Below are 24,778 nucleotides of genomic sequence, written 5' to 3' on the forward strand. Positions count from 1 at the left end.
AGTTAGAAAGTCATTGAGCAGTATCACATGATCGGCTGCGATTTGAGAGGCAAAAGTAAATTTTGAGGGGAAAAATTGATGCATAAGACTAACTAATGTTGGTTATAGTTTGGGTCAACCTTAATTAGTTAATCGGGGTTTCTTTCAGCATTTTTATCATTGTATTTTACTTCTGCACAAGTAACATTGATCATTTTAACATATGAGCCTAGGAATAAGCTCGAAGTTGATAAACATCCTTTGATTATGTTATGATGCATTGTCACCTACAAATTCATTTGGTACAATGTACCTGGAATTAACTTAAAATTTATCGTTATCCGGTACTATTTCAAAGTTTGAAATCGGTATATTTCATATTCTTAGCAAAAAGTTATTCATTTCATAGTTGCCAGCAGTTATTTCTACTTCTATAAATAGTGTTGATTTCACTTTATATAAAGTTTAAATTATCTGCTTTATAAAAATACAGTAATCAACATTTCTTTGAAATGCTTTCCAGCTTTTAACATAATGTTTTTGACAAAGTGTGAATAAGCAACCTTTGGAGAACTTTTAATTCTTTATCGTGATATTTCAGTATGCAGAGAACCTAACTTTTTGATTTAACTCCAGGGTTTTTTTTTCATGGTAGTCATCTGCATCTTCATTGATTTTATTGATTTACAAGAAATAGTACTTTATGAGATGAATCCCAACCCCCCAAACAACATACCGTTTTACTTAAATCCCTAAATATCATTGTCATTACCTGAACTAATTATTATTTTGTATAGTAAAACATAGCTTTTGCAATTTTTTTTTAAGGACAGCTAATAACGTTTAATCAATATTGAAACCTAATAGTCTCATTTATAATTCAGGGCTGTGTTTAACAAACTAACTTACGACCAAATTAATGAATGGTATTTAATCAACAACTAATCAATGATTTATTCTAATGGTTCGAAAATGAAATAATGGGAATCATGATATTTGTAAACAAATGGTGTTTATGTCAATTTTCTTCTTTAAAGATCATTTTACGAGTCTGTTAATATTTACGACTTTGCCGTTAGTCCTTTTGTAAAATGCAGTCCATGGCTTTTTTAATTACAACCTTTATCGTGCTTTTATGTAATTTATTTTAATTGATATACAGGAATAGTACATTTTGAAATGAATATTTTATAAATCATACAAATGTTTAAATTAAAATTAAGCAATGATTACGAAAGTCGGCAATGTTTGAACCTATAGCAAATCATTTTAAAAGGAACGCTATGTCACGATCATGTTAACCCTCTGTTGCTTAAAAAAAGACACTTATGTGGTTGTAATATCAATGCCATGGGTCGGTTTCTTAAATGTCATTTCGGTGTAAATCTTACAAAATAATAAATTAAAAAATTGTTAGTCTTATAAACCGAAGTATAGATCATAGTGGTTTTATGAATAACTTCATGATTGAACTTGCAAAATGCAGTAATTCAAATCAAGCTATTAAAAAAGTATTCTAAATGGAACGGTGGTCTGTTCTTTTCCATTTTAATATTTCCGGATTACTTGTTCATACTCAATAAAGAACAGCAGCAATTATTATCAGATGTTAAAGTGACTTTGATTTATTTTATGATATGATAATTAATGAATCAAAACTAATAACAACAAAAATTAAAGCTATACACGCTATAATTTAAGTCAATTTTGAATGACAGTGAAAACGCATGTGTTTGTCTACTTATAAAAGTTATCCTTTATCTGTAAATTACAATTGTGAATTCCATCTCGTTACAAAGATATAGATTTTTAATTTTTTATTTTCCTGCCAGGAAAATATACCTTTTCATGAATATTGATGAAGGAAGAGCGAAACCGACCTCATTGCGCATGTCTACGGAGAACTAGGTGGTCGTTATTGTTTGCCTAATTAAATATCCAACTTGATTTTTAATATGCTTAACAGCTGTTAATTTGAAATACATACATGTATAAAGAGTAAAATACGTTTGTCATTCACGATACCCTTACTTCTGCATTAAAACTTATAGGATCTATAAATAGCACATAGGGGAAAAACACAGGTCTACGTCATTTTTTCAAAGGAAGTATTCATATCTACTCACAGGCTTGTATTTTTTTTTTGTACTCGTATATCGGACAAATTTATGCTCTACTGAAAATATCCTTTCCGTTGTGAAACAATCACAATTATGAATATGTTGACCCTTCACCAGTTGTGGTATGATATACTAAATTTAGCTGTCGATATCACGTGATCGATTGATATTCACGAGGAGGCATTACTTTCCTGGCAGTAAAATAAATATTTTTTATTATTTAATATTTGATATATTTGTTACGTGATCGAATTGAGCATTATGATTAACAGCATAAAGGTAATTTTTATTAGTAATCAAACACATACATTTTCCCCTTTATTCAAAATTGACGCAAACTATAGCGTGTATAGCTTTAAGTAAACAACAAAATGCAAGGGAAATGTAGTGGATTACTATTAAGCTAAAATTGCACCGGTTGTCAATGACAACCGCGCAATTCGTCCAAGAACCACTGATCTGAACTGAAATAGAACATGGTTTTTTAACTTATTAATTTGATATTTCTGCATACTTCAACCACCTACAGCAAACGCGCCAAAACAACACGCATCACTTCCTCTCCTCTATCTTAGTATTAGTCAGGCATATTTTTCATCCTTTTAAGCACATAGTGATATTTATTATTTCTTTATGAAGTTACACTGATCGTACAGTGTGTAACTGTACAAAAATTAGCTGCAATAATGTAGCCCTCTCCGATTTTTTTTTATATATGATGTTTACTTGAGAGGGCTACAATTCCATAGGATCTCCGTATTGGTGCAAAAATATATTTTTTTATTGCGACCGACTTCGGTCTAAAAAGATCGTTTTTAAATCTGACTTCCTTTAGATGTTTAAAAATCAAAACCAGATAAAACACAAGAGCATGTTTACTAGTCGTCTTTTTCAGCAGCCATGGCAGTTTTCGCGTGATTTTACGGGATTTACGCTGGAAATTTCGGTGGGCTTGATGACGTGACTGTAAGTGTAAATAAGAGATTTTTCCTCATTCTATCACTTAAACATTTTTTAGGGAAATTATGTTTAAAAATGGGGGAATTCGTATATTCAGTTCAAGATCCGCTCTGAATTCTCATTCGCTGACCCAAAATAAAACCGATCAAGGTCAGTAAACATGGCTTACAAATTCCAACTTGTGTTAATGACATACACGACAAATAACCGATATATGGACTATACTTGATATTTTTGGACAAATTTATGCCAGACACAACTACAATTTTTGAATTCAGGTAAGGAATGCAATGTTATTGTCATACAATTTGAGCCGAAATCGTTGCGGGAGTAAATCACTCCCACACTTACACCATTACGGAGATTCTATGGAGTTGTAGCCCTCTCCCCCCAAATTAAATCAGAAGAAGAACTATATATTGCAGCTATACAAAAATCCACCTAAAAGAATATTTTATATATGACAGTAATAAATTTTATATTTTGGCACTTTTAAACTACTTTCAGCATAAGAACCCACACCATCATCACCAATCCACCAGATTTTGACTCAACCACAAGAACCTTCTTTACCTCCTCTCCTAGCAGCTCCAATGATGATGATAGCGACCATACAAACACAGTTATGTCCTTTGTAATCAGTAAGCATTAAAATCTGCAATATTTTTTACAATGGTTTTTTTTTTATTATTGTAAAGATAGTGAATGATAAAAGTAAAATTGGTTTGTTATTTAATAATCCACATTTTACTCCATATGGTGCAAAACATTTATTTTATACCGCATTTCATGATTTTATCCCCACCGATGGAAGTATATCATTGTAGATTGCTAACTGTACAAACTGGTGCATACTATATTTAGAATGTAATGCATGCTTTTTACACTGTAGTAAACTGAACATCTTAATAGCACGAGTTTGTACAGTTAGCAGTCTACATTATGCATATACTACAGTTAGCAAACCTCATTATTTCTATTTAAACTTTTCTTTCAAATGGAGCATAAACCTTTCCTACTTTGACCATTTTTACATGAATTCAAAATTCTTCTGCTTTTCATAAAAACAAATTGCTAGCACAAACAATTTTTTAAAAGTTTTGAAAAATGTACCGTTTCAACGCATCATTATGTATTTTTAATCTAAAGACAAAGGCTATAAAAGAATATTCTCTTGGTCAATGGTTACAATGTCCTATCCACTGTCCTATTGAAAAGAAAACAAAAAAACGCAGTTGTTATTTATTGACACAACATTAATAACACAGAATAAAAACAAACAGGAATTGTGTATATGTTGATGCACATTAAAGCTGAACACCGCTCGTAAATAGGCACTGTCCGCCATATTTCTCTTTAATCACTGCTGTCCCTACAACCCTTATATAAGGGACAGATCTCTAAACAGTTCAAAGTACTTCGCTGTAGAGGTCTCACCTGTGTGGACGTACATTTTGCCTCGCTGTGTTACCCGGTCGCGATGAAATTATCAAATTTTACGCACTTTTTGAAGCCAGGAGAATACTAACATCAAATAAATTGGTCAATGCATTATTTACGAACAGAAAATGAACATAAGATAAGAAAAAAATGCATAAAATCTAAAGAACACGAAAGGAATACTACATGTCGGCCACGAGGTTCAGGTGTGCAATCGGGTGTAACGAAATCGAAGGAGGTATCTGTGTGACGATGCCTATTTACGAGCGGTGGTCAGCTTTAAGGTACATGAAAGATTCACAGTCAATATATCCAGTGTATGTAGTATTATACATGTAAATGAGATAGGATAGAGTCATCAAGCAACATATCGAACAAATACATGTTAAAAATCATTTCATGCATATCTTTTACAATTATAATTACGCTATGCTATGGTTATGATTTTAATGATATGCTATACTATTTTTATGATATGCTTAACTAATACAATGATATGCTATACTAATACAATGATATGCTATACTATTACAATGATATGCTATAAAACTTTGAAATGAAAGGCTTAACGATAAGATATGTTATGGTATGCTATGACAATTGCACGAAAACGCCTCTTTATACAGAAGAGTTCAACACATTTGAATTACAATGATAAGAAGCTAAAACCCACCACTGTTCTGTAATATTAACATTATTCCTCTAAAATATAATCATTTTAAAGCGAGTTGAACCATGATGTATGCTATGTTATGGTATGATTAATGGCATTCATGAGATTATATGTAACGGTATTGGATTCCAAAGCAGTGGTATAAGATTTCAGTGCTCTGTTACATTGTATGCAATGGTGTTTGTTGTAAAAGATTCATGTATGCCTGAACTGACTGAAAGCATAATTAAGACTTGTTTAGATGAATTAACATAATATATTGTCCGGAATGCACAAAAAATGCATGTATTTTTATACGGTAACTTTTTATCTATGACACAAACTAATTTAATGGTAAGACGGGGACGCCAAACACGTCAACTTCACACAGAGTGAGGGCCTCTTTTGTTTTGGAGATCTTTACGAATCTCCCCTGTAGTGATGTTGGACAGTCGAAAACGACCAGCTGTGATGCAGTACCCGGGCCAGCAAAGAAACCACAGACATGGTTTACATCTGATTCTGACAGCCCTACTGTGACGGTAACATCATGCAGCTTGTATGACACATCTGAAAATAGTCAAATTATGGTCATTAAGGGTATGTACAGAACACTAGAACATGGTACTACACTAGTTGCACGGATCGATTCAGTAAGCTTTTTAAACAGTCCGCTTCAGTTTCTGCACGGTTCAGGCTTTGTGAATGGTTTGCTTGCTTTTATAATGAGGTGAACGTGGCCTGAAGGTTTAAACTTTTTGCGATAGTGATTTTAAAAGCAACAGACAAATAAATACAAACCCGAAAATTAGGGTAACACATAACTTTTTATTCTTCAGGGATATGAGACTGATTGTATTCATAATAATAGTCCTTATTGTCTTATCTTATACCTGCAAAAACCTTAGTATATTAATATTAATTATTTCTAAACATTTGCAAGATAATAAAAGCAGCATAACGGCTGTTTTTATGAAGAAAATGTATATATACACAGGATTTCTTAGATTGGTTTTGTATTTACAAATCTCATATAACTATTCAAGAATATAATGATCTGTTTTATTAAACTTGCCTTTCACTCCTAAAGTTTAGACAGTTATTAACTGTTATAAAATCTTTCAACTCATTCTTTTTTTCTATTAAGTTATTCACTTTATGTGGTCGTGTACATGTTCGTATATGCAAGTCTTTTGTCTGACACGACATCTTGTATACAGTTTATGTGTTAACAAATGATATTACCAAAAAAGCTGCTCCATCCGACACCCGGGCTCATGATTTTCACAAATTTGAATTAACACTACCTGAGAATGCTTGCCTGGCTGATTGATTTCTGAGAAAAAGATTTGTAAAGAATTACTCAATATATGATCCTTTGTAAAATTCGACCCCCCATTGTGGCCCCACCCTACACCCGGGGGTCATGATTTTCACAACTTTGAATTAACACAAAAGTGTCAGCTTTCTTGGCCAAATGGTTCTTGAGAAGAATTCTTTTAAATTTTTCTAAAAGAAAATTCCTTGTAAAAGAAAGAACGTGATCCTAAATTTTTAAAACTTTGAATTCCCTTAGCCTTAGGGTGCTGTTGTGTAAAGTTTGGTTGAAATTGGCCAAGTTGTTCTGGAGAATATGTTGAAATTGTGAAAAACTTACGGACGACAGACAAAATGTGATCAGAATAGCTCACTTGAGCTTTCAGCCAAGGTTAGCTAAAAAGTGTTTTTTTAAAGAAAAATAGTACTGGTTCATGTAATCTAACAACAACATGTAAAAATCTGTCATTACAGTAGTCATTTTTTAACCGAGTTTTCCAACGAAAAAATCCGGTTATTAAAATGGTGAAAATGGCGGGCGGCCGGGCGACTGCCAAAAGGGTACCCTCATTGTACAGATAACTCCTCCTACATTTTTTCAAGATAGGAAGTTGTTCTTTTGCAGATCAATTGTACATATATCAGAGGTGTGCATATTGCAAGGATTTGATTTCTGATTATTTATGAAAAAATACCAGCTTTTGAACTTAGTCATTTTTTGGCAAACTATTGCATATAGGGTACCCTCATTGTACGGATAACTCCTCCTACAGTTTTCAAGATAAAAAGTTGTTCTTTTGCAGATCAATTGTACATATCAGAGGTGTGCATACTGCTAGGATTTTGATTCTGATTATTTATGAAAAAAATACCAGCTTTTGAACTTAGACATTTTTTGGCAAACTATTGCATATAGGGTACTCTTTGACCTTATCCATTTCACTGGATACGGGTTAACATGGATTATGGATACAGTTCACATAAAAGAAAACCCGGTTTGCTGTCACATTGACAGCTTTTCATTTGTTAATTACTGAGTTATATCCCCATTTTTAGAAGGTCAGTAAACATTAGGATTTTATTACATGTATGGTACATACTGATTGGATTGGTATCATTGCAGATACATACTTTAAGTCTTAGGTATTTTAAGTACAATTATAGAGTTTGCGTGTACATGTATCAAACCTGTCAAACGCAGTTGCTGAATAATATATAGTTAAATGTACAGCTTTGTTTAGACATACGACACAATAAAAAAATCTTAACAATGTGATTCACGTTTATTTTGATTCCAAGTGAGAAATGCAGAGACCTGTCATACTATTTCAGAAGGAAGACGACTTACAACAGCAGTACTTAACCTGTAGGCATCATTAGTATTATAACCATAAACCTGTGTTTGCTTTTAAAGAAATCATTGTTAAATTACTTATGTATTGTCATTTTAAAGACAAAAGCGATTTCATACTAATCACCGCTATAAAATTAATGTTCTGTTCCTGACTGAACCCTTTTACATTTTATGTAACGTGTTTGTTGGGTGTATTCCTGATACTCATTAGTACAGAATATCATAATGGGGTTTGAGCCAAAGGAATCTCGAATTCCGTATAACATATAATGAAGAAGAGGCCCATGGGCCACATCGCTCACCTGAGGAACAATAGGTATGATAAAGTCAGCTTAATGGAGTCATAATACAATCTGGACAATGTACATTAATACATGTAGATCCTGTATAAATAAAATCCATTTTCCCCCCTTGGAACTCGGATAGCCCTGATTGCTGAAAATATTTACATGAGCAGACTTTAATCACCGCTCCTGCACATATATAGGGAATCAACGTTATGCAGGCAGGGATGACCGCACACCTACGCAACTCAACAGGTACCAACGTTAATGCAAGCAGAGATAACGCAAGCAGGGATGACCTCACACTTGCGCCAACAGCTCAACCTAACGCAGGGAGTGCCGCACACTTGCACTAGAAAGGCCAGAACACCAGCAAGGATGACCATACACTAGTGCTCCGCCGCAACCACCACCAATACAAGCAGGTATGACCGCACACTTGTATCAATGCGATACAGGGCAGAAATGTCCGCACATTCTGTATCGTTGGTTAGAAAAACACGAAGACTAGAAAGAGCAGGGATGTCAACACCCTCAATCTCTCCGTACCTGTTCAAGTTTAACCCCAAACAGTCACTCATTGCAATGCAATAGACACTGTCCCTATATATGTGCCAGCCTAAAACAATTCATAGAATCTAAAAATTGGAAATCCAAAATAAACAAACTAATCCAGCCTAACCCAAAACTACTTATGCAGAACAACTTATATACATTAAATATTTATTATTGTATAAAAATAATCATCACATTAATTGGTTAACAGTGGATGCATTAATTAAAATAATCAAGAATCAATAAATCAAAGCCAATAACCCAAAACAGTAATACAACTAGATCTCGTTACGAGTAACGAGTAGGTCTTCCGTCCGATTTTGTTTTCATATGATACGATGAAATATCGATATTCTCTGTCAAATCTGCGATCTTGGTGAATCTAGGTTTTTTGTCTCGAAAACGGACGAACAAAAGAGGTTTATGAAAATAAAAGCTAGGTTTTTTTTTTATACATTTGTTTAGTGTACAGCACTGTTAATCATGTTAATCATCGAAGATGAAACACCAAAGGTAATCAGTTAAACTTGTGAAAAAAATGAATTGTTTGAACTCTTCTGGTGAGTACCGGAAGTGACGGTTGACAAAAGAAAACCCGTTAAATATATCTTCAATCGATTGTCTATCATTTATAAAAGTTTGTGTCTCAATCACTTACAGTGACTAAACTCTCGCTGGTATCAATTTTGTAAAAAGGCTAGGTACCAAAGATATTTGAAATCTTGATTGTTTTCAAGTTATCTGTAATATAGTTTACGAGTGTCTTGGCCCCTCATTTAAGGGACCATCCCCTTTTTCTTGAGTTCAATCGAAAGGTCTCACGAATACTAACTTTGTTCTTACACCCATCTAAAATTGTTGTTCATGTTTGAGATACAAATGATTGAATATTTTAGGGGCCAGCCCTCTAGATCCTTAATGGGGACAGACTTTAGAGTTTTGATTAGTGGAATCGATTAGAATCATCAATGCAAACATTTTCTTTTCTACATTGCCTAACAAAATATGTCTCCTTCTCCAGATATATTGCATCAAAGTTTAAGTACTTTGGCCCTTTAAAATCCTTAATTACTTCATAAATGGGTGTGAAAATGATTTTACCTGATAAATATTGCTACAATCAACAACTTTGCTTCTATGTTGCATTATAAAATTTTGATCGTTTTTAAGTTATTTGTAATAGAGTTTACGAGTGTCTTGGCCCCTAATTTAAGGGGCCAGCCCCTTTTTCTTGATTTTGTTGGAAAGAACGTTTAATTATCTACTACTTTTGTTATATATATCTTAACAAAATATCAACTGATAAAAAGATACAGATGAAAACCTTTGAAAATTTTGAATGAAAACTCGTACTCAATTTTCGAGCCCAGGCGGGCTACAAGAAATGGCGCCACTGGTGTAAAACAACATAATAGTGCACAACTTCAAACTATAGACTACCTATCCTGAAAATTTCATAGTCATATCTCTCATAGTTTCTGAGATCAGCTCTGCACAAAATGGGTCGTGAAAATGTGCAAAATGGCCGATAAATCGGTACCGGAAGTGACGACAGAAAAAATCTCAAAAACGTATGAAGTTTACATCAAGTCCCATCTTCTGTGAAAAAATGATTGAAATCGGTGGAATAGTTTTCGAGAAATCGCGTGCACAAAATTTGTGGAAAAAAATAATAAGAAGAAGAAATCGTACGAAAACTATAAGGTCTTCCGTTGGAAACGGAAGACCTTAAAAAGATTCTAATGAAAAAATAGCTGCCTGCTTCAATTTTATAGTCATATCACATGTTGAGTATTGCAGATCTCAAAAAGATCCTTTACAATTAATTATATATGGGATATTAAGCTACATCAAACTCTGAACCTTCTTGTGAGGCCGAAGAATTGTCATGGAGCCAAAGTCTTAACAACTAAAAAGAATCATCTTGCTGATTAGTTTCTGAGAAGAAGATTTTTAAAGATTTACTCTTTATTCCTATGTAAAACTATAACACCCCCCCCCCCCCCCCCATGTGGCCTCACCCTACCCCCAGGGGTCATGATTTTCACAACTTTGAATCTACACTACCTGAGGATTCTTCCCACACGTTTCAGCTTTCCTGGCTGATTAGTTTCTGAGAAGAAGATTTTTAAAGAAATACTCTATATATTCCTATGTAAAATTTCGACCCCCCCCCCCATTGTGGCCCCAACATACCCCCGGGGGTCATGATTTTCACAACTTTGAATCTACACTACCTGAGGATGCTTCCACACAAGTTTCAGCATTCCTGGCTGATTAGTTACTGAGAAGAAGATTTTTAAAGATTTACTCTATATATTTCTATGTAAAACTTTGACCCCCCATTGTAGCCCCAACCCAACCCCAGGGGTTATGATTTTCACAACTTTGAATTTACACTACATGAGGATGCTTCCACACAAGTTTCAGCTTTCCTGGCTGATTAGTTTCTGAGAAGAAGATTTTTAAAGATTTATTCTATATATTCCTATGTAAAACTTCGACCCCCCATTGTGGCCCCACCCTACCCCTGGGGGTCATGATTTTCACAACTTTGAATCTACACTACCTGAGGATGCTTCCACACAAGTTTCAGCATTCCTGGCTGATTAGTTACTGAGAAGAAGATTTTTAAAGATTTACTCTATATATTCCTATGTAAAAATTCGACCCCCCATTGTGGCCCCAACCTAACCCCAGGGGTTATGATTTTCACAACTTTGAATCTACACTACCTGAGGATGCTTCCACACAAGTTTCAGCTTTCCTGGCTTTCTGGTTCCACACAAGTTTCAGCTTTCCTGGCTGATAAGTTTCTGAGAAGAAGATTTTTAAAGATTTATTCTATATATTCCTATGTAAAATTTCGACCCCCCCCCCCCATTGTGGCCCCAACATACCCCCGGGGGTCATGATTTTCACAACTTTGAATCTACACTCCTGAGGATGCTTCCACACAAGTTTCAGATTTCCTGGCTGTTTAGTTTCTGAGAAGAAGATTTTTAAAGATTTACTCTATATATTGCTATGTTAAACTTCGACCCCCCATTGTGGCCCCACCCTACCCCCGGGGGTAATGAATTTCACAACTTTGAATCTACACTACCTGAGGATGCTTCCACACAAGTTTCAGCTTTCCTGGCTTTCTGGTTCTTGAGAAGAAGATTTTTGAAAATTTCTCGAAATTTTTCATTAATTTCTAATTATCTCCCCTTGAAAACGGGTGTGGCCCTTAATTTTCACAACTTTGAATCCCCTTTGCCTAAGAATGATTTGTGCCAAGTTTGGTTGAAATTAGCCTTGAGTTCTTGAGAAGATGTTGAAAATGTGAAAAGTTTACGGACGGACAGTCGGACGGACAGACGGACGACAGACAAAATGTGATCAGAATAGCTCACTTGAGCTTTCAGCTCAGGTGAGCTAAAAACTGTACCTTTAATGTTATGATTTTCAATATTCTTACGAGCGTATTCAAAATCTTATTTAATCCTATCATAATATTCTGGCTCTATAAACTGAGCTGATATATTGTCCCATTCATGTATGTAATCCGGTAATTGTTCAAGCATTAATATCTTTAAAGTGTTACATTATTACAAAATAATACCAATTATACAACTTCTATTTTCAGAGAATACAAAAACAGATCAACAATGAATTTTTTTTTTTTGGGGGGGGGGGGGGGTTAACATTTTAATTTCACATATTTGACATAATGTATGGACATAGAAACCAAAATCTAACCTTCAGTGTTTTCTTGATTTACCATATTTCGATTCAGTTTACAATGTTTTTTTTTACACTTACCTCCGTATTTATCTTTTCCCCTGTTGAGTATTCTGACAGATGTGATGTAATACACAGCCTGTAGATCCACCCTCCACCACGGATTGTTGTCGCCATCATCTGTAACTGTACACTTGTCTACAAGATGATTCGTTCCTCTGTTGCCATCCACTGCATTTGCGGCGCTATAGTCAGATTTTGTTGATGACTGTTTGGCAGGTTTACCTAATGCGATGTTCGGCAGAACTGTCAACAATATTCCAAAATATAAGATAATGATAAGAAGATACTAATTACTATATTGATAGCTAAACTTCCTTTCATAGATAGAGCTGTCATTAAAAATTTCTGAGGATAGCTAAATGACTTGTATTCAACACTTTTTAGCATCAGTATGTTACATGTTGAACATTGTAAACTAGTTCCATATGAACAAGAGTAGGCTTGCAATGAAAACACCAAAATTTGATGAAAATATGCATACCTAATAATACACTTTAAAATTTTCAGGGTAGGAATCTTATCTCCTTTAAACTTAGCTAGTGTGTCATCAAACGTTGTATAGCCTAAAGGCCCCAACTACATTTTTGTACTGTTTATTATCTGCATTTGACTCCTATTTATAATTTCGCAACAAAGTTAAGGTGGCAGGGGGGGGGCATTTTTTCACAATTCACTGTATCTAGGGAAAGTGAGTTTTCGAAACTCTGTACATGTAACTAGAATTCCCACGTTTCCATTCAGCACAGATACCTTTCACTTCTTGTAAGGCCAATAACTATTTTTCTGTGAAAATTAATAGCCAGAATGAGTACATTTTTCACCAAAGTGGATTCCCTGAGATTTCAACACTCTTTTATTTGCCCATTTCTCTTGATATCAGCTTTTTAGACCTCCCAAAACTTATTTCTCTGTAAATGGTTTACCTTCCATACCGAGCGTATATTGCATCATCACACGTCAGAAGCTTACTGGTTTATAGTCTACTTTGCCCCATCCACCTACTCTTTGTGTTATTCAACTCCCATCTGTACGAAAGCCGAGAAGGATCATTCGAGATTCGAGATTCAAAATACGAGATTCGATATACGAGATTCAAGATTCGAAATTCGAGATTCAATATCTAAATTAACCAATCAAATCATGGATCTGAAACCTATATCCACGCAACATCAAAATGTTCTAAATAAATATCATTCGTACATGCTCTTTTTTACAAAGAAATGTCTTAATAGCTCTTGTATAGTGGTTATAAAATAGTTAAACTAACATTGATGAATTAACCCCACACAGTTTAAACAATTAAATTAGTGATAACACTGTTGGCTTTGCGAATCTAAGTAGTTTTGTTTGCCCTGTATGTATTTTCCCCCGAACAATTTTAACCCGAAGTGTATTCGCCCCAACTGTGTAAAAATCGGCTCGCGAAGAAATATCTGTTTAATCTAAATAATTAAAACTGAGTGTGGTTTTAGCTATGAAACGAAATTCAATGAAATAAACAACATGTCAAAATATAGGCTATGATAAAATTTTTAACCATAGAGGATATAATGATTTACAACCTCAACGACAACAATCCAGATAGGAATAGTGTATTGTAGGGTATGGCAATGCCATTAATTGTCGATATGAGAGAGAGAGGAAGAGAGAGAGAGAGAGAGGAGAGAATTTTGTAGTGTCAATTTTGATTTAGAGTTTGAAATTGATTTGATTTGATACAAGGCATTACAAGCATATATAGACAATAATTAAGCCTCTAAAACGAGAAAAGAGAGGAGGTAGCTAGGGTAGGGCATAGCAACTAGCAAGCTTTAATTTTAACCACCTAGCATTTCCTTTTTCTGTGAGGGGGTTTGGGGTATTCGTGATGCATTACATTAGCTAGCGAAAATGATAAAAAAAAAAAAAAAACATGAAATTTTCAATTGTGTTCGGATGTTGTACTCCAATAATCTGTTTTCAGTATATACATTTCAAAGGTGGGGGGGGGGGGGGGGGGGGGTTATATAGTCCTAATTAATTTGTCAGTTATTCTGTCCCCACTTTGTTTTCTCTTCGTTTTCCAAGTTTTTTATTAATTGGTTCGGCAAATTATTATAAACCTTTCTGTGTAGCTACATAACGATGCACTGTGGATAAATTATGAGTAGTTTTACTTTTGATAAACAGGTACATATCCGTACTTGATTTTTAATTTGACTCTTATAATCGGATTTAATATTCCAATAAATATAGGGTAGGAAAGAGTATACGGGACTTTTTTGCGGATATCCTACTGTACCATTCATTCAACACAGGTATTAGCACAAATCGAGTTCGACTTTCCTTTTCTTATCCACTGGAATTAAAGCTATTAATTTTTGAAAATATTTTGAATTTATGGCCTGATTATATATAAATTAGAGCTGCGCTGGTGCGTCTATTTACCCAAATGGACTAAAATATAACCAAATGAATCTAAAAATTTTGACAAAATAAGCTTTAAACGTACGACTCATTTTTCAATTCTAATGTCCTTTAGAAAAATCTTGAACCACATACATTTTAGCAAATAAAACGACAATTGTTTCATTTTTTTTATGGGGAGGGTGGTGGTGCCGGTAAAGGACATGTATTGCTTGTGGCAGTTGTGCTATATTCTCATTTGTTATAATAGGTAATACTACATATTGATATAAAATGAAAGTTTCCAATTACACTGTACATAGCTTCTATCATGCATTTTGACCCGTGCGATAGTTTTAAACAATTCTCAAAGCATTTAATGTATTTCAACCGATCCTTTTTGAAATTTATTTTTCTGGATCCCCGCCTGATACGTCCGCCTTTTTGTATATTGGAATTACATGTACGTTGATCATATGTACACATTAACTTAATCGGCTATGTTATGTGACGATAACATTTTTTTTATCAATGTTTGCAGGATAGGTACCAAATAACAGCCTATTTGTTGGTTTTTGCAGTGATTAATTGAGATAATTTGCCGCCATCTTTTATGCATTCCACACACGATTCACAGTTTCTTTATTTGGTATTCTGTGTGTATGGCGACAAATTGGTAAATTTGCACCACTCGCCCCCTTGTAGCTTCACCCTGATTACATTTTATCTGGCTAAGTGTAATGTAGTAGTATATTAAATACATACATCTTTGTTTGCAGTGCTTATTTACATCTTTAGAGATTTACTTACATACAAAGAAAACATTTGTATGATTTATATGTAATTACTGTCAATTTTTGGTGCGGGGAAGGTGGGAGGGTAGGAAACTACCGAGAATCTTGACGTGGCTGTGATGCATATGATTGTCTATACCTTTTATTCATTCTTGTTGATATATCAATCAATGAATTATAACAAAATACAACAATCAATTTTGAAATATTCATGCACAATCAAATTTTTAAAAAGTTTTACTGTTCTCTGCACAAGAAATCGGCAATGTGAAAAAATTGGCACCATATCATCTCTACCTTTAATTGTAAAGAGTAGGTATCCTTCTATATTGAAAGCAATTCCAAAAGTAAGACTCATAATAAAATAAGTTGTTTACTGAGGCAATGGAAAAAAATTATATTAATTAATAATTCCGTATGATGCGATAATATCTCAATGATTTGTTTATAATCATAGTACTAGTGTATGACTGTATGCATACATAAAAAGATAAGTAATGCTTATATTTATTGGTGAAACTGAACTGATTATTTATATTTTGATTATTTTAATACATGTACTAATCTTCATGCGCGGATCTAGAAAGGAGGGGGTCAGGGGATCTGGACCCCTCCTCGGGAAAATTGGAGCTTATTAAATTTACATAGTAAAATTATTTAAAATTGACCTAGGACCCCCCTACAGAAAAATTAGCTACGCTTATGAAGTTCTCTACCATAACTGCATTTTTACACAAAAGGGGTAAATAAACCCGGGGTTTAAACCATTACTGGTGGTGAAATACCCCAGGGTTCAAACGCATCAGGTGGAAATGCACCAGGGCAAACAAAATCACTTAGATCCGTGAAGCACACTGCATTATTACTAGTCTACTTAGATATTCCGTGTAAAAGTAAATACAAATAATTATTAGTTAGGTAGGGAGAAGTGAACATAGCATTTATTTGTATATAAGAGCATGTACGGATGATCTTTATTTAGAACAGTTTGATGTCGCTAGGATACACATTTTCAGATCCTTGATTTGATTGGTTAATTTAGATATTGAATCTCGAATTTCGAGTCTTGAATCTCGTATGTCGAATCTCGTATTTTGAATCTCGAATCTCGAATGATCCTTCTCGGCTTTCGTACATCTGTTACTTGCTATTTCATTGAGTAAAGTCAACACAGCAGTCTTAGTCACAAGTTTCATATTTTGCTTCTGATTCTCATGTACATTACATTAATGACTTTTAAATTGCATATCAATTTTACAGTTATTATAATTTCTGAGAGAGAGAGAGAGAGAGAGAGAGAGAGAGAGAGAGAGAGTGTTTGTGTTTGAGAGTTTACCTTCATTACAGAGTGCCCCTGTGAAATCACCTGCGCATGTACACTCGAAAGATCCATTGTAGTTACTGCATGTTCCTCGTTGTGACATGGATTATCCAGACATTCATTAATATCTGAAAAGTTTACCAGTTAAAATATATTAACTTACAGTTTCATAAGTCAGACATTGAAAGGAGCATGGTTTTAAAAAAGAAAAGTTATTATTGTCTTACAAAGCGCATCATAATTATAATATAAAGATAAATTATAATGTTACGCTATGTGATTGAATATACTGGCATTATAAACATAGTCCGGATTTAAGGGGGATGTGCGGCCATCTTATAAATTTGAGGATAAGAATGTACCCAGTTCTTGAACTGACTTGTTTCTGCCAGAAACTGACCGAAATTGTTGCCAGAAGATACAAAAGCCATAAATGTGAGATTTTACATGGTGTTTTGTATGCATATTGTGCACACAAGAACAGGACAGTACCTTTTTAATCACATAAAACAGCTGTCGAACTGCGCAGCTACAATTTAGAAATCTAAAAACATGTGATCAGGATTTATCAAACCTGAATCCACACAATATTCATTAACATTTTTTAAGATTTAGAATTTAAAGAAATCATGATTAGATTTTGCTTCTTTCACCTAAGATAATAAAATATGCACGGGTTTATATTCGAACAATATATTCAAGGAATGCGAATATTTCATCTATTTCAACTCTAATATCATATTTTGCTTAAAGATATATGCTTGTATCGTCCACATATTTATGAAGAAAAAAAATTCATACGAGGTTGAAAAATATCCCCCCCCCCACCCCCCCCCCCCCCCAAAAAAAAAAAAAAAAAAAAATTAAAAAAATTGATACACTTAGTTTAGGAAATTTCTTTTGCGAGCAAAATTAATAATGATTTGTCGAAGTATGTTAACATTTTTGCAATACAATATTATCCGTGAACAATTTTGCAGAAAAAATATTAAATATAACAACCATATTAACAGCCTTCCTCTTCTTTATTTTTTTTTTTGAAAAGACTCTTTTTGTATCTTATCGACATTATTATGATATTGGGTCATAATGGATTCACAGTTTAAATTTTTGGATTAAAAGATCCGCATTTCGTTTTTCTTTTATAAATCAAAACATTGTACATGTATCATATTTTTTTTTTTACAAAAAAAAGTGATATATCATATACAGAGGACATTCGTATTTTAAAAAGACGAATAAGCAATGTTCAGACAGATACTCTTCATCTTTCGTTTTTAATAGAAAATATTAGGTACTTTCAATAATATGAATTGATAAGAACCGACAATGGGAGATTCAAAGTTAAATTGAACTAAAGTGTGCTAGGTTTTATTTCCTCAAAAAGATTTCAAGATAAGTGCAGACTGGAGAAGGTTGTACCTGCTAATGTTTTAAATGCAGACCTTTACCTTAGGAGAAAAAAAAACAAAGAAAAAACATGGTAAAAAGTACAGAAAACAAAAATGTTGAAATATTTGATAGATACATGTATGAAGGCATTACTTTTTCAATGGTTTATGTCTATCATTAACAACAATTAGCTCTTTAAAAATAATATACAAGCTTCAGTGCGTTATGTTGTTTGCACAGCTGTACGTGTTTTATTTCATGTTCATAGGAACATTTTAATTGTCAATCAATTTATTTGCTAACACTTTCACTGCGTTGTTCAAGACTGATGGCATTGCTGGTGCCGTGAATGTGGCTCAGTACTCGTGATATCCAAGGAAATAATAATAAACCCGTTTCATTTTACATGTTGTGTAATTGGAACCAAAAAAATTAATTTCCTGGTTTCATTTACATCCATTTAAAATATCAATTATTATACAAAATACTAAAGCATTAATGATTTACTTCCTCGCATATCAAATTAGCATATTCACCTGTACAGACAATGTCGTTTTTCCACTCTCCGTTTGACTAACAATTCAGCCGTCCTGAACCAGACTGGGAGTATCCGTCAGCACATGAGGCGTGTATCCTCCTGTGTAAACCAATTGCGTCCTCACGTTTTATTGAACCCAGATCTATTCCTTTTATATCGGGAATTCCACAATCTTATCAACAAAAATACAATAAATTTCAACAGTGAAATTAATCTGATCAATACCTCGGACAAGAGGCTACATTTTACTTTACAAAAAGGTACGACAAGTTGTCAATGTCAATTTTTCTAGTCCATTGTAATTGTTTAAGTATTTAATTATATCTAACAATTTAAATTTCTTGACATAAATTTAGTATATTGTGTTAGATTAAAACATAATACTTTTTGACAAATGGACTTTTATTATTCTGGTTTAGATGAGTTCTTTTGTTAGAGAAAAAAGCTCTAAGTTTTTGTCAAAATGCATAAGGACAACCAAATATGTAGATGTACATTTAACACATGTACACAGGATGAACCTCTGCCATTCAGTCAACTGAATGATAACTGAATGGTCTTGAAAGGTGACTGAATGGCATAGCTATGCCATTCAGCCACATTTCAGTTACCTATCCGTCACCTTTCAGTTAACTGAATGGCAGAGATTCATCCTGTGGTAGATTTTTAATTGTATCTAATTATACCCCTGCTCCGAAAGAGAGGGGGTATACTGTTTTACCCTTGTGTGTCTGTCTGTCTGTCTGTCTTTCGTCCGTCTGCCTGTCTGTCTGTCCGTCCGTAACAAAACTTTCTGTCGCATTTATCTCAGCAGCTATTTATCGCAGATGCTTGAAATTTTAACACACTATTTGTTTGGGCATGCAATATTGTGGGATATATTTTTGTACCAATCAGACGTCAACTTCCTGTTAAATGACGACTTTGCTTATTTTTTAACCAAAATTTTCAAACAAATTTTCGTCAAAGATTTCTCAGCAACTATTTATCGCAGATGCTTGAAATTTTTACACAGTATTTATATAGGCATGCCATATTGTGGGATATATTTTTGTACCAATCAGACGTCAATTTCCTGTTAAATGATGACTTTGCTTATTTTTAGCCAAATATTCAAACAAATTTTTGTCAAAGAATTATCAGCAACTGTTTATCGCAGATGCTTGAAATTTTAACACACTATTTGTTTAGGCATGCTATATCCTGGGATATATTTTTGTACCAATCGGACGCCAACTTCCTGTTTAATGAGTACTTTGTTTATTTTAGCCAAAATTTTCAAACAAATTTCCGTCAAAGATTTCTTAGCAACTATTTATTACAGATGCTTGAAATTTTAACACGCTATTTGTTTTGGCATGCCATATTGCGGGATATATTTTTGTATCAATCGGACATCAACTTCCTGTTAAATAATGACTTTGTTTATTTTTAGCCAAAATTTTCAAACAAATTTTCGTCAAAGATTTCTCAGCAGATATTTATCGCAGATGCTTGAAATTTTAACACACTATTTGTTTGGGCATGCAATATTGTGGGATATATTTTTGTACCAATCAGACGTCAACTTCCTGTTAAATGACGACTTTGCTTATTTTTTAACCAAAATTTTCAAAAAATTTTCGTCAAAGATTTCTCAGCAACTATTTATCACAGATGCTTGAAATTTTAACCCACTATTTGTTTAGGCATGCCATATTGTGGGATATATTTCTGTACCAATCGGATGCCAGCTTTCTGTTAAATGTCGACTTTGCTTATTTTGCATATTCACATCAGAGCGGGGGTATCACTAGTGAGCATTGGCTCACAGATATCTTGTTGCATTTAAAAAAGGTTACCGGATGATTTTACCTGACAGAACACATTCAAAGAATTTATCCTCAGAATATTTCTTGTGTTTGCATGTCTGGTTGATTTCACAGGGTGAGTTCGAACAAGCACCAGCCAGTTCCTGCCAAATAAAACATTGATGAATACGCGAGCTTACTGTTAATGTAACTTATTTTACCTTCTCTCAAATAATGAGTGTTTATCAAAATGTACAGTATGTATGTATATTATTTCAAAAATTGTATGCAACGGAGTTTTGAACGTTTTAAAGTGGTCCGCTCAGATGACAAATTTTGAACTGCATGTCTATTTTTTTTAAAGTCGTAGATGCGAGAAAAGTTTTGCTGCGTCAAATTTTCTTTATCATCCAACAAATAAATTAATTATGCAGTAACCGTGATATCGTTAAAATATGGTGATTACAAAGCACATTTTCCCGCTTAAATGCCCTTGATGATTTTACCAATTGTCTGCTAGCTGCTTCAACTTGCATGGTTGCAATAAATGGCTGCTGGATCAATTTTTTTAAATGTGACGGTAGTTTTTATTAAGGTCTTCCGTTTCCAACGGAAGACCTTATTGTTTTCGTTCTGTTTCTTTTTCTTCGCTATTTTTCTTTTTTTTCCAACAAATTTTGTGCACGCGATTTCTCAAAAACGACTCCACCGATTTTCATGAAACTTTCAGACATGATAGATACTGATCTAAACTTTATACGTAATTTTTTATTTCGATGACGTCATTTTCGTTTTTGATATATTGACGTTTAAGCGATTTTCAGAGGGTCAGCTTGTCCTGGGATCTTCTCCTTAACGATTGAAGATATTGAGTTCAAACTTTCAGGGATTGTAGTCGAAAGATTGTAGATGTGTCTTTAGGCATTCATTAGTGTCTGACTCAAAAGGCGCTGAAGCTCGCCTGGACCCGGAAATTGGGATTTTAAAAACGTCGTTATTTTTTCTGGTTTTCTTTGTTTATCTCTTTTCTAAAAAATATTTTTTATATACATGTTATGTAAAATGTGTTACGAATTAAATGAACTTTCATTTGATATCAAGAAAAAGGGTCTGGCCCCTCAAATTAGGGAACAAAGGGACTCTTAAGTCTTTTTTAATCTGTAGCCCTTTACTGAGGGATATTTTGTGAAAGGTTATAGAAGCAAATATGTTTATTTTACAATTATGTATCCAAGCAACGTAATGATTTTATCATGTGTTACGTAATTAGGGGTTTTTAGGGGCCAAAAGTCCAAAATTTTGTTCACCCATATCTCAGAAAGGAAAAATATTTTGAAATGCAGTATAGAAGAAAAGATGCCCAAAATGATATACGAAATAATATGCAATCTTCAAAATTTCGTTAAACGGCCCCAATAAGGCGATAAGGGACCGGCCCCTAAAACATTCTTTCTCAGATATCTCAAGAATGGTAACGAATTTCTAAACACTTGTTGAACAAAATGTCTTTATAATTAAATGACTTTTCATTTGATACCAAGAAAAAGGGGCTGGTCCCTAAATGTAGGGACCTAGAGGGCTCTAAAGTCTTTTTCCTATAGCTCTTAACCTAGGGATATTTCGTAATAGATTACAGAAGCAAATATGTTTATCTAACAGTTATGTAGCTTAACAGTATAATGATTTTCTCATGTGTTACGTAATTAGGGAATTTTATGGGTCAAAAATTCAAAATTTTGATCACCTATATCTCAAAAAAGAAAATATTTTGAAATGCAGTGTAAAAGAAAAGATACTCAAAATGATGTACTTAACAACCTGCAACCTTAAAAATTTGGTTCAGCGGCCCAAATAAGGAGATACGGGACCGGCCCCTAAAAGATTCTTTATCAGATATCTCAGGAATTGTAACGAATTTCTAAACAATTGTTGAACATATTGTCTATAAAATCAATTGACCTTACATCTGATACCAAGAAAAAGGGGCTGGCCCTTGAATGTAGGGACCTAGAGGGCTCTAAAGTCTTTTTCCTATAGCTCTTAACCGAGGGGTATTTTGTTATAGATTATAGAAGCAAATATGTTTATCTTACATTTATATAGCCTATCAACATAATGATTTTCTAATGTGTTACGTAATTAGGGGTTTATAGGGCTCAAAAGTCCAAAACTTTGATCACCTACATGTATATCTCAAAAAGGAAAAATATTTTGAAATGCAGTGTAAAAGAAAAGATGCTCAAAATAATGTACTTAACAACATGCAACCTTAAAAATTTGGTTCAGTGGCCCAATAAGGAGATAGGGGACCGGCCTCTTAAACGTTTTTCACAGATAACTCAAGAACGGTGACGAATTTCTAAACACTTGTTGAACAAAGCTCTGACACCTAAAACAAATTAGTATCTGGCCCTTGAATTGTAGACCCTCCTTTCCTGTTTTAAATCATTTTAAGTGTTAAAAAGGAAAATCAAGATCAAACATAAATCTCAAGTTCTAAAATCAGACGGAAGACTTCCTCGTTGCTCGCAACGAGATCGTGTCCAGTAATTATTATTTTTGCTGGGGAAAACACATCAATTGTAAATAGCTAATGTGTCTGAACGTTACACGTTAAAGTAAATTATTCCTTGAAAGCTGTTCTCTGTTGCGAAATTGTGCTGATTTCTCGTCTCAGTTACGTTACCCCATTCAATTCTCACTAATTCAATTAATATTCGAAGTGTACAGAAGCTGAAACAAGTGTATATAACTAAACACATGTGTTTAGAACACATTTTACTCATGACATTGAACTTTATAACAATCTGAATTTGAGAACTTAAACACTAATAAACAACGTCCTTAATAACAAAATAAACAATTAGTTGAAACGAGGCGGATAAGACGGACGACTTGTCTCTTGACTCTCAATTTCTAACTCTTAAACTCTTACTACGACTAACGTATCTTGGAAAAACATACAATAATGAGATTTGATTGGCGTGATAATTGACATATATAATTTATCCAAACAGAGAATATTTATTTATCTCTAAACCGACCATCGTCCAGTTAAATGACTATTTATTCACGTACGTTAATCGGCTGAATGTTATGTAACTACATTGATTCTTTTAGTGTCAAACACACTTGTGAGCTTTTAATTAGGGATCTACAGTACACCCCCACTTAAAGTTAATTGAAATGTTTACACCATTCATTTTCTCACCAAATAAAACTGGTCTGCACGGAAAATAAGAAAGGTAAAATTACGGTACTCTAAAACAACTGAGATATGAAAAATGTTCATTTTCTTCTTAAAAACCTTCCGCCACAAAATATAGTCCCTTTCTCAACTATCTTAATATTGAATTTTTCCTTCACTATTTTATTTTATATAGTTTATTTGGCATTGTAAAAAGGGAATTTACAAGTAGAATTCATATATGACACTGAATTTCCAGACTAGAGGTGACACAAAATGGCTACCCAAAATCAAAGGATCGAACCTCTTTAACTGTGCTGCGTAGTCGGTTTCTAAGGACTTTAATAAATTTACCTTTGGCCAATGATCTTTTTCACTGTATACCCATCCAGCACTGTCCATGTAGTTAGACTCTGCTGTCGTCTTGTTTTCGTAATTCAGTTCACAGTAATTTGCCCCTTTGAAAAAGTTGACTGATTTACACCGAGGTGTCACCATACATTCCGTCACACAGTCCAAGAAACTGACTTCTGTGAATGTCTGGATCAGTTTCCTGTCCAATCTGTGTCCTCGATGAAGTTTAGAGAAGCCCGGTTTTAAGCTGCAATAACACGGCACAAGGAAACTTATTAAAAACCACGGACATCGACAGATTCGGAACAGCAACATTGTACTGCATGTATAAATATACACTTTACAGTCCGAATGCACACTTCGAAGCAATGATAATGCACCGTTTGAGTTTTTAATTGTTATAGAGTTTGTTTTTTTAAATTTTTGATTCCATTATATGCAGAAATGGGAAATCAATATGCACTGAATTGGTAAAATGAATATTTGATAAATAAACTTTGTAAAGCATTTCGAGCTTCAAAAAAAATTTTGGTTGTGTCGTTGAAGCCGGGGAAATGCTATCGACTT

At 33.8% G+C, this 24,778-nt stretch overlaps 1 pseudogene; it reads right to left on the reverse strand.

Moving 5' to 3' along the window:
* Positions 1 to 5,494: 5,494 nt before the first annotated feature.
* Positions 5,495 to 24,629, reverse strand: LOC128184901 (neurogenic locus notch homolog protein 1-like; annotated as a pseudogene).
* Between the last annotated feature and the right edge of the window lie 149 nt (positions 24,630 to 24,778).

Source organism: Crassostrea angulata, chromosome 5 (assembly GCF_025612915.1).
Source record: "Crassostrea angulata isolate pt1a10 chromosome 5, ASM2561291v2, whole genome shotgun sequence".
Taxonomy (NCBI): Eukaryota; Metazoa; Mollusca; class Bivalvia; order Ostreida; family Ostreidae; genus Magallana; species Magallana angulata.